The following is a 17,040-nucleotide window of genomic DNA, read 5'->3' as shown; positions in this document are numbered from 1 at the left end:
TGGAAAAAGTGTGATGCAGTGCGCTCATGGGTGCCCCTATGTGTGAGGAAATGTGATTAAGTGTCCTAGTGGGTGCCTTCTAATGGAGATAATGTGATGCAGTGCCATGTACAGTCGGATGCCCTACATGCTAGAAAATTAATTGGCCTCTACGTGCTTCTGCATGCGAGACAATGTGCCCTCATGGGATGCCTCTGTAGTAGAAAATGCCCTCCTGGTGCCCCTGTTTTTGAATTTTCTATATATCCTTTTAAAATTGTTATTACTGTTTGGAGCCAATAAACTCACCCAGACAGTTTTTAGAATTGTTAGCATGTAGGCATTAAAAAGTTAGTTATTTAAGTTAAATGTGGATGAGTTTATTGGTTCAAAAAGAGAGTGCAAATGAGTAGCATCTCTTGGGTGGAGTACCCCTTTATTTTTGGTACAATCCTCACACACACACACACACTCAGCCACACCCCCTTTAGAATGTTCAGGTGTCAGTGGGTTTGGTGCAGTCTGAGCTGTAACCTTCACATCCCACTACAGTGTGTGAGGTAGGTTACATAGCAATATGTTTAACATTTAAACCAACAGAAAGACTGCAGCTTACAAAATATGCATAACTAAAGTGTGTAGACTGCATTTTCTGGTTAGGTTTGTTTTTTAAGCTGTATACCATGTTATACAATATGCTAGAGGATGCCTTGCTAGGTAGCTACGTAGCTTGCTTAGCCATTTCTATACTCAATGGTGGACTCAATCAAACTCAAATCAAGCACAAAGTGTAGTAATATCTTTAACTTTATACTTTAATATATCTTACCTGAGGGACTAAAAGGAACTATATGAGGGAACTATATGTCCATGAGATGGAAATCAAGGAGTGATTCTTACAAGTTTGTGATGTGAACGATGTATGGGTAAAGAATTACAGAATGTTGTAATGGCACCCCTTAAGGAAAATGAGTTGAAAATGGAAAACGTCAGCTCTACGATAGAGCTGCAAATATGAGCAGAAATTGCAGGGGTCTGCAGTCACGAAATCTGAGCCATAATGAGAAAGATTTATATGTGCACTGCCATGCTCACTGTCTGAACTTGGTCTAGAGAGTGCCAAATCAAGTCAACAATTTGTCAGATTTTTCAATTTAGTTGAGATGCTATACACATTCATAGCCTCATCTACATCTTTGTGAAAATGCAGCAATCTTTGTACCCTAGCCAGAGAGTCCAAGAGCTGAAAAGGCTGTCCAACACACAGTAGGCATGCAGAGATGATGCCCAGAGAATGCTGAAAATGGTCCATTCTGTCCTGGTGCAGCTGCTTCAGAACATAGCTGAGAGTGATCAACCAGACTCTGCAGCAGTTGATGCCTGGATGCCCTTGAGTAGCATAGATTTTGAATTTATTATATGCATGGGGATCGCCATATCTGTCTTCACTGAGACTGCCATTGCTTCTTCTGCACTCCAGAGAAAGGACCTTGATCTGTCAGTGTCATACATGGGAAGGGTGAAAGCAAAGAGGAAAGATGAGGAATTCAAGGTCCTGTATTCAAAAGCCAAAGAACAAACAGGGGCAGCTGGCACTGAGGTCCCTCATGAAATACCTGGACAAGCCAGACATAGAAAGTGTACAATTCCCAATCTTCTACAGAGGACCAACAATCCCAGAGCTGGGAGGAGCACTACAGGGGAAAAGTGTTCTTTACTTTTATTGGCATCCTCTCCAAGGAGCTACACCGGATATTCAAAGGAAAGGATGACACCCAAACTGGGCCAATCATATTGGGTCTTCACTGCCTTACCATCTCAAGACACTTGAAAGGCATGACAGATGACAGAGCTGCTAGAGATGTTTGCCAGTTTTACGAGGTGGATGAAGAAAATCTTGTCACTGAACGCCAGGTGTTCTTCTCATCCTATGCTCTTCCAACCAGCAATGTGCAAGCTATGCTAAGGTGCCTTAAACCCAACGATGTGGACACAGTTTTCCCTACCCTTGAATATATATGCCACATTGCCAGTGACAACCGCTTCAGTAGAGTAGCCATTCTCTAAACTGAAGCTGATCAAGACCCAGCTCAGAAACAGATCTGGGGAAGGCAGGCTCTCAGATATTCTACTGCTATCCATTGAGAGGGACATCCCAGTTGACCCAAACAAGGTCACTGATATTTACAAACACATGGCCAAAAGAATATTCTACTCTGGTGCCACCACCATGATCTCCCTACCCTGACTAAGCTTCTAAATATATAGCTCATTCTCAGTGGCATCACTTCTGTGAGTGTGTGTGTGTGTGTCAACGGTTCTGTTAAAATTTCATTCCTACTGTGATAAGAAATACTTTGCTTTATTTATATTTTTAGCTTATTACTTGTGATTCAAGTTTGTAGTCATGCCAATTAATAAAACAAATCAGGTGCTTAATCTAGCCTTTGTTAAAATAATGTAATTAGTACTGGAATCTGTGCAAATAATAATAAACAACAATAATAAATCTTTGATTATTAAATTAAAAAGTTATATTAGGGCTGATTAAAACCCTGAACTCCTTTTACTGGAGGAGAAAACTTTATCAAAAGACCAATCAGTCTTTCTGGCTAATAAGTACAGATAACATTGACTGACAGTGTTAAACACACCATTCAAGTTATCAAATAAATGATGCAAAATATCTAATGTAGTGCTTGAATTGGTCATCAAGAAAGACTATTTATCAAAACAGTAAATTATTATTTGTTATTATCTGCATATAACCTAATTAATACTCGTGAGTTTCACCACTTCGTAATGTCACAAACTGTTCCCACCACTTTTTAAAACAAAGTGATGCTCATGCCAATCTAGCTGTTCATTGAAGTAACGCAATATGCATTTTTTTCTAAATGAATGTGTCCATAGCAGTCTGTGGACAGTTGACCCAGCAGTCTGTATAGTGCTATAGAAGCCATGCTTCAAAGGGAGTCTATGGCAGATACCTTTCCCATTCAAAAAGGATTGCACCTTGAGATACCAAAACATTGCAGATACCAAAACCAATAGTCTGTGCTTCCCCACTTCAGATAAGCACCTGTCTGTCACTACCTGTGCAGTGCACAGTATCGATTATGTGTTGTTTCTAGAGCACAGCCAACTGAAAACAAGACGTGTTGAGTATCATGACATGATGCAGCATTTAATTTGCCCTGAAACAAAGTCTACATCCTAAACTTCCTTACCTTTCTTAACACTACTCTTTTACTCTTGGCCCTGCCTCATACCTGTGATCTGACTATCTTGAAAGTGCCCTGAGGCACATACTGAGACAAGCACAGCCTGCCATCCATAATTTTCCTGCACTTTAAAAAGCCAGTTTTCTCTGAACCTGCATTATGTCCAGAGTGCAAAATAGCACCTGTTGTTGAGCATGCAACCTATATACATTTTAGAGACAGCATAAAAACATGGCATCCTGATTTCACAAGAGTTATCAAGTAAAGAAAATAGTCTGATTGGTTAAATAACAGAATAAAATGTTTCCTGGAGAAATAGGCAGCGCACAGAAACGGATTACAGTCATGTCTAATATGTTGTAATCTTGATGAATAGGCAGCTAATGACAAATTAACATCTTTTTATGAATGTGAGAGAAGACCAACACCTCAAAGTTCATGATCAAAATAAGTTTGGTGGTGAGGTTAGATAACCGTTCAGTTGGAGGGCTATCTGTATCAGCGGAGCGCTGTTGACACGGCAACATTTACATATGTGAGGCTCATAAAACAACCCTAATCTTCCCAATAAAATAGAATAATCATAGTTATACACTAGGAAAATGATTGAGCTCCAAAGCACACTCTCTTACAAGACCAGTGTTTGAACATGACAGAGAAGCTGGGGGTGTCTAAAAGCATCTCCATCTTCCCCTGTCTTGCCAGAGACCTGTAAAAAATGCTCAGGAACACAGCAATTGATTTCAAAGTGAATCAGCCAGGTCGTGGGAGTCTAAAAAATGGCAATCAACGTGTCAACGTTAATTAGATGGCACACAGAGATGTCGGTGAAATCCCATGCATGCTAAACTGGGAAGAGAAGAAAGCAAGTTTTAGGGAAAAAAAAACTGCAAATATATAAACAAGTACCAGTGTGTGTCATGTTGTCCAATTAAAATATCTAAATATGCTTACACCAAATTGCATTTATTCGAGAAGCACAATTGGGTGATTCTCACGCAAACCTGCATGAAATTTGTTTTTCTCAAAAACCAAAATAAATATATAATAAATTATATTTTGCCTATAGAAAACGGGCTATAGACCTTATTTACGCTTGTGCCATCTGTGCCCATTTTTAATGGGAATTACAACGAGGCTGTGAAGGATAGACTTACAGTCTCTTCAATGGGCTGTACGGCAGTTTAATGCAGTTTTTGGATCATTCCGCAGACAAAACATTGATAAAATATGTATTATGTCTGTCCACGAACATTCAGTAAACAAAGAACTCCAGACAACAGGGAGTTGTGGAAAATCAGATGTGAGCTGGGAGCTTTGAACAACTTTATACCGTTCGTGCCATTGAAGAGATGGTAAGTCTATCCCTTGCAGCCTTGTTGTCATTACTATTAAAAATTGTGCTAGTGTGAATAAGGTTTATTAAGATTTTTTGCATTGTGACATTATTTTCCTGACAATTTTGCATATTTTACCCCTAAATTCTCATTACCGCAATGCAAAAAAAGATTATGATATTCTCATTAACACAACTTTAAATAATGATATATTTTTTTCAATTTAAAACTATTTATACATCATAGTAGTACTCCCCTGTTAATGCCTTTCGTTTTTGCTGATTTTCATTAAAAAACTAAAATAACAATCAACGACAACATCTTTTACATCTTATATAGAGAATATATTTTAAATTTGAGACACCTTGTACCTTGTCCAGGCTGTTTTTTTACCCCATTGGCAAATTACTTTTTTCACTTATTTAAACATAAATCTAACAACATTTAGTGAGGTTTGTGCTTAAAACAAGAAAAATTTGGGGTAAGAAGAATTAAATCAGTCAAGTCTTTTTTATCTTACTCAATTTAGCTTATCTCGTTTTAAAGATGCGTACTGTAGATACTTTTACTGAAAACCAAGACTAAGAGGATTCTTTTTTGCAAGGAATGTTTTAAGAGCTAGAGCTAGAGAATTGCCTGAGCTCCTGCATGCGTTTTCTCCCAAGAGACAGAGAAAAAGAACCGGCTGCCTTATCACAATATCCTCACATCAGCTGGGCCAGAACTGATACAGCACTGCAGGTTCCAGGTCCACATCTCACTGGACACAAGTTAAAGCAGGAGACAGAGGAAATTATGGCTTGGGTTTAATAGTGTATAGCAGTATCCCAGCCCACCTCCTTAACCGCTGGAACACCACTAAATATAGGGTAAAAAAATAAAAATCAGAATAAGATACAGAGGAGCAGGAGAAGAGAGGGTTGTGTGTGTGTGAGAGAGAGACACACCATGCAGTAATACAGCAACTCACCTATAGAGTGATGGACAACTCAGACTAGTCATCCTGACAACAATATTGCCATTTTCACATGGATCATGAGGAGGCCGGGGCAAAATATAAAGTGCATAATGTGGCTTATTTCAGAACATCCTGATTTCTGACTGACTGCCTCAGTGAAGCTCATCAACACAAGACTAAACGAATGGTTTAAAATGAATGGCGGGTCTTTTTACAGGTTATTCTCAAACATCTGAACAGTGATAAAAACAATATTTACATTTATGCATTTGCCAGACATTTTCATCCAAAGAAAATACAAGTGCATTCAAGGTACAGTAAATTTTATCAGCTTTTTGTGTGTTCCCTGGGAAACTAACACATTATGTAAGCATTGCAAGCTATGTCATTTGAGCTAAAGGAACAACTTTTTTGCACCATCCCACAAATTAGGACAAAATTCACACTGGCTAAGTTGCAAGACTTCAATCAAATCATCAACTAATGAGTGAAAAGAAAATGTATTGCACAGCTTCTGTAATAAACCTTTTATAAGTAATTCACTTGTGTTAATTCAGTGCCAAGGTGCTTGGAGAAAACTATTCTCCGCTCAAATGTAATTCTATTTTTTTAACACCAGAAATCTCTAGTGGATGCATTCGAAACACCAGGGAATCTTCTAGGCTGTGTAAATCTATAAAAGTTTAGTTTTTACAATGATACCAAAATAATTAAAAACACTGCCCTTGAATTTTGCCAGTTGTCCCAAAGCATGAGAAAATCACCTATCAAAATTATGACAAAACCCAAGGCATCTAATGTTTTGCTACATGTTTTGAGACAGGAATCTAATTGTGTACTGTAGCTCACATCTAGTTCCTCAAAGACCAGCTGAATCTTCTGATAAACACACAGGCTATTATCTCAGTCACTGAATTATAATTACCATACCTGTTTTCATCCAAATCCAAATACTACTTACGTTAAAGATGAAGTCATTTCTGTGCCTCTAGCAGCACCAGACCAAATTGCAATTTCTTGCATAGATAACACTGGCTTCATCCGAAAGCTGAAAGTTACTGCCATCAGAGATTGTACATAAATAGGAAAGCATCAAGGCATGTCCAAATCCAATATTTGCACTGCATCCTGTCTAGTGAGAAACCTTCAACTGGTCATTTTTTGTGGGTAGCATAGACCCAGCTTTCGCTGACTTTGATATCGGTTTAAAGAATACCGCAGACATGGTATTTGATGGAACGAGGGAAAACAGAAATTAGTTTATAAATGTTACATTATTTTTCTTATGTAATATTGTTATCGTTATCTTATTACTCCACATATAGAGAGAAATAAGCACTGTCGTTTCTAAATATTTGCTTGTATAAAGCTCACTTCTAATAGTTTTAGATCATTAGACATGACGTTATGGTTCCTTGGAAGGCTGTCTGAAATGTTGTGCCTTCATGTCCAACTCGCTGCCTGTCAAGTCATTGACTGAGCTATCAAGGCAGCTGCCTACGGAAAATGGGGAAGTGTTTGAAACTTCTTCCAAAGCAGTTATTATTTTTGCAATTCTGTTCAATGCCATTAGTGGTGAAAAAATTTGACACTTTACCTTCTATGGTCATCAAGGCTCTAAGTGTGATGTGTCTGAAGGTTTTCCCCAGAGGCCATGCTGAGAGTGGTGTAATTTTCATTAGGATTTTCTGAAGTATGGTAAACTGAAATGGCCAGAGGCTTTCCTTCAGCCAAGATTGAGCCCTGCAGCAGTGTACTGTTAGCTTGTCAGTATCTCTTTGACAGCGTCTCTCCTGCCAATACTCATGAGGGCTTCTTCAAAATCAACAAGAGCAGCTCACAATCTGTGCCAGCTAGAAGTGGGTCATCTAAGATTACAATAATCTTAATCTCTCTAGTCAAATATAGTGCAGGCTGGAATAGTACAGCTGTGTGATAAAATCAATGAATGGAATGAATCATGCAAATGCAAAAATTTGAAGTTAAGAATATTCATTTTCTAATTTATTGTTTAATAAAATCGGGATGTGCAAAACTACATATTTTCAAATTAAACTAGTAGGTTGTCTGCATGACTAGTTCATTAGGGTCATGTCCACCAATATCCGATCAGATGGGATTCATAGGGGGCATTCACACAGGACACATTACTGACAACTGAGCAGAGCACAGCAGAATGCAACAGAGCAACAGTTTAACATTTAACATGACGCGGCGTATTAAAAATGCAATACAGAATGCAAAACGGTGTAAAACATGCAACGGCAAACATGTTTATCGCTACGTCTACATCAGGGGTGCTCATTACGCCGATCACAATAGACTGGTCGAACTCGTTAACAGGTAAAATGGTCAAATGGTAAAAGGGAGTAGAGAGAGAAACTACACAAATAACGAAATTCTGAAAGATCACTTTTTATTTCCTCACTTTGGCTCCCACGCGGGTGGACTTCCAAAACAAAGGATGGCAGGAGAAGACTCATTCATACTAATGAAGAAAGCTTTCTAGCTAGGGTTACAGTTTCTCCGACCAATCAGGTAGCACTTTCCTGATTAATATTACTGAATAATCTTATCAGGTATCACTTTTCTGGTGAATATAAATTACTATTCCCCTGCCATCCTATGATTCAGACACTCGCCCTCCATGCACTGTCTGACAGACGGCTTCTTTTTGTGTCCCTGTGTGATGATCAAATTGATATTGATAGAAGCACAGTCAGTTATGTCTGAAGTAAGCGTAAACACCAGGACAAAAAAATCTGATTTTAATCAAAAGATTGGATCTGTGCATTAGGACTTGCAGTGTAAATGCAGTCTGATAGACCTGCCACTGTCTATGCCATTAATATTAACAACAACAACAAGAAAACAAGAAAACAATTCATTGCTCTTGGTATCCTGGTGAAGACCTGTAATACATGAGAATGTAAGAATGTATTTTTGAATACTTGATTTTGCTGTTAGTAATTTTAAGCACTGTTTTCTAAATGTGTTTCTTTGTTCTAATTTTATTACCGACTGTTTCCTTTTCTTGTATAATTACTTGAGAACTTGAAGCAATATTTACCCAATTAACAAATTAGTTAGTATTAGTTTTTGCATCGGAAATCATCAAATTTCACTGGCATTGGATCCGACAATTGAAATGTTGGTATCATGACAACACATGCATGGTAGATCTTACTGTAATAGCATTATGAAAAAGTAGATCTCATGCCATAAAAGTGTGAGCTACATAGACCATTTACAAGTAGTGCAAACTGAATGTACAGCCCTTCAATATGGTGACAGTGTTTTCTACTTATTCTACACACATTCACCGAGCACTTTATTAAGTGCCTGACATAGTCTTCTGCTATTGTAGCCCATCGGCCTCAAGGTTCGACATGTTGTGCATTCTGAGATGCAATTCTGTTTACTATAATTGTACAGAGTGGTTATCCGAGTTACCATAGACTTTCTGTCAGCTCGAACCAGTCTGGCCATTCTCGGTTGACCTCTCTCATCAACAAGGCATTTCTTGAGTAAATTCTAGTGACTGTTGTGCTTGAAAATCCCAGGAAATCAGCAGTTACAGAAATACTCAAACCAGCCCGTCTTGCACCATCTTGCATGCCACGGTCCAAATCCCTCAGATCACATTTTATCCCCATTCTGATGGTTGATGTGAATCCTGACCCATATCTGAATGATTGTGTGTACTGCTGCCACATGATTGGCTGATTAGATAATCACGTGAATAAGTAGGTGTACCTAATGAAGTGCTTGGTGAATGTATACATTATATCTCACAGCAGGCAATTTGAAGTTAATTTCTAATTTTGTCTTGTCTTGAAGGAGGTCATTGGTGCTTCGATGGCTGATGCTGGCTGTTACTGTTAGACTGTTATGTTCACACTGTGTTTGAGACTGACAACTGTACTTTACTTAAAGGTGCGAATAATGAAATATCCTGTTCATACAACAGCTTACAGTAGCAGCTCAAATACTGTCTGTATTCACGAACATCCGAAGTCAAGCCGTATTCTAACAGCTGTTACCATAGTAACAGTGACTAAAGTAAATATCAAAGATGGCAATGTCCATCAGCACGTCTTATCGGTATGTTATTAAATAAACAAGTCCAATCGAGGTGCGAGTTCATCCATCAGATCATAATTAACCGACAGTGGCTTTGAATGCTTTTTAACCATGTGCAGAGCACAGCTTTTGTGCCGCGGGGCTCATGCCCATGAGCAGTTGGTAGAAAATAGCGGCTGAATCTTCTGATGACAAAGAGCTCATGAAACACACATGAAACACACAAGACTCTCACTATACATGACATAACTAACAACTAGTTGTCCAGTATAGGGATGGGCGATACCACTTATTTTCTTTTCGATACCAATAATTTCAAGTCCATTATCATTGATACCGATACCAATACCAATACCGATACTTCTATTAAATAGATACAAAAATATATATATATTTCTTGGGATAAAATGTGTCATTTCAAATATTATTTTTAGTCATGATTCAGCATTTAGTTGTTTTTTTACATTTGTGAGCCTAAACAAAATGTGACAACAATCACCCATGGTTTCACTACAGTAACAATAGTTTAACCATGGGATTTAGTTAAACCATAGTTACCACATAATTAACCTACTACTACAATATTACTCAAGTAAAACCATGGTTAATTAACTCATAAGAAATGTCACCTTTAGATACGTTGTTTTTTAATTTACTCCAGAATATGTTTCTCTGATTTTCTATCATTACCTCTACAAGGCACTAATCCCTCTTGTTTGAACGAACCTTGTGATGGCACAAATGCTTGTCTGCTTGTGTCTTTCAGCATTTATGAATGTTAAGATGAGTGGAAGAAGAAGAAATATTTCCCATCCTGAACAAGTATTTGACAATATAGCCTAATCCTTTTTTTCAGGTGGGAGAGCGGGTTGGCCACTAATCGCAGGGTTGGTGGTTCAATTCCTGGCCCATATGACTCCACATGCTTGTCCTTGGGCAAGACACTGAACCCCAAGTTGCTCCCAATGGCAGGCTAGCACCTTGTATGGCAGCTCTGGCGTCACTGGTGTGTGAATGTGTGTGTAAATGGGTGAGTGAGTTCACTGTGTAAAGCGCTTTGAATACCGCTAAGGTTAAAAAAGCACTATATAAGTGCAGACCATATACAGTGCATCCAGAAAGTGTACACAGCGCTTCACTTTTTCCTCATTTTGTTATTTTACAGCCTTATTTCAAAATGGATTATATTAATTATTTTACTCAAAATTCTACAAACAATACCCCATCATGGCAACTTGAAATTGTTTGTTTGAAATGTTTGCAAATTTATTAAAAAAAAAAAAAATGAAAAAAATCACATGTACATAAGTATTCACAGCCTTTGCGCAATACTTTGTTGAAGCACCTTTGGCACCAATTACAGCCTCAAGTCTTTTTTTGTATGATGCTACAAGCTTGGCACACCTATGTTTGGGCAGTTTATCCCATTCTTCTTTGCAGGACCTCTCAAGCTCCATCAGGTTGGATGGGAAGCATCGGTGCACAGCCATTTTCAGATCTCTTCAGAGATGTGCAGTCGGGTTTGTTATCTTGTCTGTGTGCTTAGGGTCGTTGTCCTGTTGGAAGATGAACCTTCACCCCAGTCTGAGGTCCAGAGCGCTCTGTAGCAGATTTTCATCAAGGATGTCTCTGTTCATTACTGCATTCATCTTTCCCTCGATCCTGACTAGTCTGACTAGCCTCTGAAAAACATCCCCACAGCACGATGCTGCCACCACCATGCTTCACTGTAGGGATGGTATTGGCCAGGTGATGAGCAGTGCCTGGTTTCCTCCAGACATGACGTTTGCCATTCAGGCCAAAGAGTTCAATCTTTGTTTCATCAGACCAGAGAATTTTGTTTCTCTTGCCTGAGAGTCCTTCAGGTGCCTTTTGGCAAACTCCAGGCAGGCTGTCATGTGTCTTTTACTGAGAAGTGGCTTCCGTCTGGGCACTCTATCATACAGGCCTGATTGGTGGAGTGCTGCAGAGAAGGTTGTTCTTCTGGAAGGTTCTCCTCTCTCCACAGAGAAATGCTGGAGCTCTGTCAGAGTGATCATCGGGTTCTTGGACACCTCCCTGACTAAAGCCCTTCTTCCCCGAGCGCTCAGTTTGCCCGGGCGCCAAGCTCTAGGAAGAGTCCTGGTGGTTCCAAACTTCTTCCATTTACAGATGATGGAGGCCACTGTGCTCACAGAAATTTTTCCGTACCCTTCCCCTGATCTGTGCCTCGATACAATCCTGTCTCGGAGGTCTACGGACAATTCCTTGGACTTCATGGCTTGATTTGTTCTCTGTCATGCACTGTTAACTGTGGGACCTTATATAGACATGTGTGTGCCTTTCCAAATCATGTCCAATCAACTGAATTTACCACAGGTGGACTCCAATCAAGTTGTAGAAACATCTTGGATGATCAGTGGAAACTTTTTAGTGTCATGGCAAAGGCTGTGAATACTTATGTACATGTGATTTTTTTATTTTTACAAAATTTGTAAAGATTTCAAATAAACACTTTCACGTTGTCATTATGGGGTATTGTTTGTAGAATTTTGAGGAAAATAATGAATTTAATAAATTTTGGAATAAGGCTGTAACATAACAAAATGTGGAAAAAGCGAAGCGCTGTGAAAACTTTCCGGATGCACTGTACCATAATAATATCCATAGTTTACATATTTTTTTGGAATCTATATTTTTGTGTGTGAACTGAACTGTATCAAGCACTCAAAACAGAACTCACAACCATAATCTGCTGCTGTGTGAACATGGCCTTATATCCTAAGGTGCAACACACTGTCAGTATACTTAAATCCCCCAAGACAGGTTGTCTCTAACTTCATCCTCTTTAAAGCCCTGCCACTTAAATATATACAAGTTACAAAAACATTTATTTTTTAAATAATATGATTAAAATAATTAACAAGACGTTTGGTAGTTATTCTAAGTATCCCGGCACATGCCTTTATAAAACCTTTGGCTTAAAAGAAATATTCTGGGTTAAGTTAAGCTGATCCGACAGCATTTGTGGCATATTGATGATCGCCACAAAAAAAATCAAAAATCATGGTTACAGTGAGGGACTAACAATGGAAGTGAAAGGGGCCCATTTTGGAGGGTTTAAAGGCAAAAATGTGAAGCTTATACTGTTATAAAAGTACTTGAATGAATTCTTCTGTTAAAACAAATTTTTATGGTCGTTTTATTGTTAGTTGATATTACATTTTCATGGCAACAAAGTTGAAAAATTGGATATAACTTTACAAAGAAAAGGTTAATAAGTGATTTTATCACCCTACAATCATATTAACACACATATTGTTTACGCCTTGTGGCTATACTTTTGAAACAATGAGGATTTTAATCCTTTTAAGCCCCCATTCACTTCCATTGCAAGTACCTCACTGTAACCATTTTTGGGATAAGTCAAAATAAAGTTTTGCGTTAATCATCATTGTGCCACACACCGGGTATTTAATGTATATATATTTACAAAAAGTCTTTAGAAAGTCTGCTTTGTTATAATAGGCCAGTCAGTTGTTCATGTAGGGCAGAAAACTCAAAACTAAAATGACATCAGGAAGTTATTTTATGTAAATTGTAGCTATTTCAGTCAAGCATATGAAACTTATGCATATAAAACTTATGCATATGAAACTGCCAGACTTGACGGTTTACTCCAAAGCAGCAATAAAAACCACACTGTGCTGATATCACAGTAAATGTCAAACACCGACACAAACAAGTTGCTCTGACAATCACACGGCACCTTGGTCTCTCTCTAGGAGATTAGTGTTGACGAAGCTTAAAAGTGTCCTACAAAGATAGCACTGGCATTAAAATCCTGTCGTTCCTCAGTAAACATTTTCCCTCAAGCATCCTAGTGGCTCCATGTTATTTTACAGAACTGCGAGGCTCTAATCATTATTAGCATAATAATACCATTAAAAATCCCCAAACCAAAGCATTCCAGAGAACACAGATTTGGATTTGGCCGTGTTATTGTTTGGCCAGTTTCCCTGCCCTGTGTGTTACCAAATGTTTTTTTTTTTTTTTATATATATATATATATATATATATATAGAGACAAAACAAGCAAATTATAATTTTTCACAGATAAATACAGTTGCTTGTATTTATGCCAAAGTAGCTGTTTAATTTCTATATCCTTCTATTTATGTGTGTCAGTTTTCACAAGGCTCATTCTCTCTGATTTATAATTTAAATTGTATGGACTACATGTGGGAAAAAATTGTTATTTCAAATTATCCCAATATTTTACCACATGATCAATATCGTAATGCAAAGAATTTATAGTTTTGGATACATTTTTGCAAAAAAGTGATTTAGCACCACTTTCACAAGTTTTGTAAGAAGACAAAAATACTGCACCATTAGGTAAACGCACACTCAAGCCTTTACATATTCAGAACAAAGTAATAGCAGGAGACTTGCACTTGGATTGACATGTGTGGTGCACATGTGTGGGCGACCCAAGTTCGAGTCTGGCTGGGCCTTTTTCCCATTCCCCACTCCCCTCTGCTCCCTTTTAATGTAAGTATCAAAAAACAAAACAAAAAAAACCCCCACTAAAATAGATAAAACACTCTTTATTTTTACATTTTCAAATAATCAAATTAGGCACAGTAGCTTAACATCACTTTAGGTCCATATTGAATCTGCAACCACTGAACTCTACAGAGAGCTCCACATATTACTGCAGAATTTAAATGCCTGTCTTTCACAAAGTTGTACATAAGTCTTTCTAGCAAGTCAGTCCATTTTCTGCCATCTTTGGATAGCTCTCGGGAGGTTATTTCCAGTCATACCAATGCAGCTCCAATCTACTTGAATGGGGAAAGACCAAAATCTGAAGAATGATTGGTCAATACGGGGGCCTGGTTAGCTCAGTGGTAAAGACACTGGCTACCACCCCTGGAGTTCGCTACTTTGAATCCCAGGGCATGATGAGTGACTCCAGCCGGTTCTCCTAATCAACCAAATTGGCCCGGTTGCTAGGAAGGGTAGAGTCACATGGGGTAAACTTCTCATGATCACTATAATGTGGTTCGCTCTTGGTGGGGTGCTTGGTGTGCTGGGCGTGGTGAGTTGCCAGTGGATGCCGCGGTGGATGGCGTGAAACCTCCACATGCACTATGTCTCCACTGTAACATGCTCAACAAGCCACGTGATATGATGTGTGGATTGATGGTCTCAGACGCGGAGGCAACTGAGATTCATCCTCTGCCACCTGTATTGAGGCAAGTCACTACGCCACTACGATTACATTGGGAATTGGGCATTCCAAATTGGGAGAAAAAGGGGAAAAAAAGATAAACGGTTGGTCAAGATTACGATTAAAGCACATATTTCAAATCAGCAATAAAATAGTATAATATTGGAATCATATATTGTGCTTCTTTACCTCATATTACGCTAAAACGCTAAATGTTCCCACCTTGTTTAGCTAATGTACATGCACGTTAGCGAGTTGATTGACAGGCAATGTCTGTTTCTAAAAGGTGAGTATCTTTTTACCTGTAAGGCAGGACTTCCTTTCTACATACATTGGTGCTTAGAGCTCCTTGGTTGGGCGTGCCACTTTATCCCATTCATTTAAATAGAAGTGGCCCGTCTCTGCTAAATAGTCTCTGGTTGTACACATTGTCGGCCCCTTAAGTGTTCATTCACAAAAAATGTTGGCTAGTCTGATGATGTTTTCAGCCACTGCTTCCAGTCCCACTTTAACACATTTTACCATGTTTAAATCCATTCTGCAGAATTCCACGAATTTTCTCTCCAGATCAGTGCAAAATATCTGCAGATTTTGTCTGAGACTATTAATGCTGTATGAATGTTTTATAGCCTCATGATAAGTGAGAGAGGCTGTAAGATTTTATAAGTCACTGACATAGACACAGATTTCATTTAAATGATCAACTTTACACCAATATGAAAGTCAACAGATTGTACCAGAATAATAAAATAAAAAAATGACGCCTGCCTCAATGTACCTTACATTTTTGACACTTGTTCAGTTCAGAACATTCAATGGCAGCGTATTCGAAATGGCAGCTGGCACTGAATCTTAAGCAGAGGGACTGAGGGCTCCTTTCCAAAGAGACACAGAGGAGGAGTTGTCTGCAACGGGCAGATGGGCTGTGCTTTCTTTGCCTAATGGCGATACGCCCCTTCACTGATCTGAATGCTGAGAGGTAAACTACTCAGTGGCTGGTGCCAAATCCTCAGTCTGTATAAAACACAGCCCTTGGGGTTAAGAGGAATAATTTTCCTCTCTATACTCTAGGAAATTCAGCCTGAACTCAATTCTAGGTAATCACCAAAGAAAGAAGGACAACAATCATTTATATTAGGCATCAAAAGATGGACAAAAATCTGTTTATAGCTTCTCTATTCTCTAAATACACAGAGTGGGGTTAAATTCAAGGAAAATGACCTAAAAGCTGACAGAAAACAGACTTTGTGTTTAAATGGCTCATTCTAAATACTACAGCATATTCCACTGATGGAGCTTTGAGAGATTGTGGTCATTATGTTCCAGCAGGGTTTGATTATCATATCTCAGTAACTAATATACATGGTCCATCACCCGCCTTAATGCGCTTGAGTCTTAGGACCAAAAATTAGACCAATCTGACCATCAATTAACATCGATCAAATAAATCCCACAAACTAAACTAAACTTTAGTGAGTGTCATTATTGATATAGGGAGAATCTCACAAAGCCTGTCAAGAACATGTCTGGCATGATTCCTGATCTCTCTCTCCTGACACATCCTTCTCTGCCTCAAATGTCCTCAAAATACAGTAAAACACAATATAAAAAGAAAGAATTATGCTATTTTGCTATTCTTAATTATGCTTTTTCTAACAACATTCGTATTTTATTCATGACAGTTGACATCCATGTCAATTATTACTGTAATGGGAAAAAAAACTTTATTCATTAAAAACAATAATGACATCATTAAAAATGTAACATAATTATACATAATGTTGGTCGAATTTGTTCTAATGCCTTTAATTCATGCTGAATTTAATAATAAAAAACATAATTGTGTTTAGATTTTGGAAAGTTGTGGAAACCTAATAGTCGATTTTTTATTTTGCTGTTGGAGCAAATGGGTAAGCACAAATAGTATTTGCTACAGTTTCCCATTCACTGAAATTTACCCTGCAATAGTTTACTTCTGTGTTTTAAAGGCTGAAAATGTGAAAATGTATATAATGTCTGTAACGGAAATTACAAATCAAACTTAAAAGCATCCGATCCAACATCCCCCAAAAAATGGAAAGAACTAAAAAATACATGATCATTTTCTTTTCTTTAATTTTGATGTAAAATATCTATCTAGACATGTTCTTTGTGATATTCACTCCTCTGTAGCACCTCTAGACAACAGCTCCATTGTTAGTGGGTAAATAATTCACTTGTCACTACCAATCATCCAAAAACTTT

At 38.2% G+C, this 17,040-nt stretch overlaps 1 protein-coding gene across 1 annotated transcript in view; it reads right to left on the bottom strand.

The window, feature by feature from the left end:
* LOC127617998 (uncharacterized) overlaps positions 1-17,040 on the bottom strand; it is a 135,232-nt gene that overhangs the window by 78,283 nt on the left and 39,909 nt on the right. The window lies entirely within an intron of this gene.

Source organism: Xyrauchen texanus, chromosome 24, assembly GCF_025860055.1.
Source record: "Xyrauchen texanus isolate HMW12.3.18 chromosome 24, RBS_HiC_50CHRs, whole genome shotgun sequence".
Taxonomy (NCBI): Eukaryota; Metazoa; Chordata; class Actinopteri; order Cypriniformes; family Catostomidae; genus Xyrauchen; species Xyrauchen texanus.
Note: the sequence above shows the minus strand (reverse complement) of the source record. Positions and strands in the feature narration are given on the sequence as shown.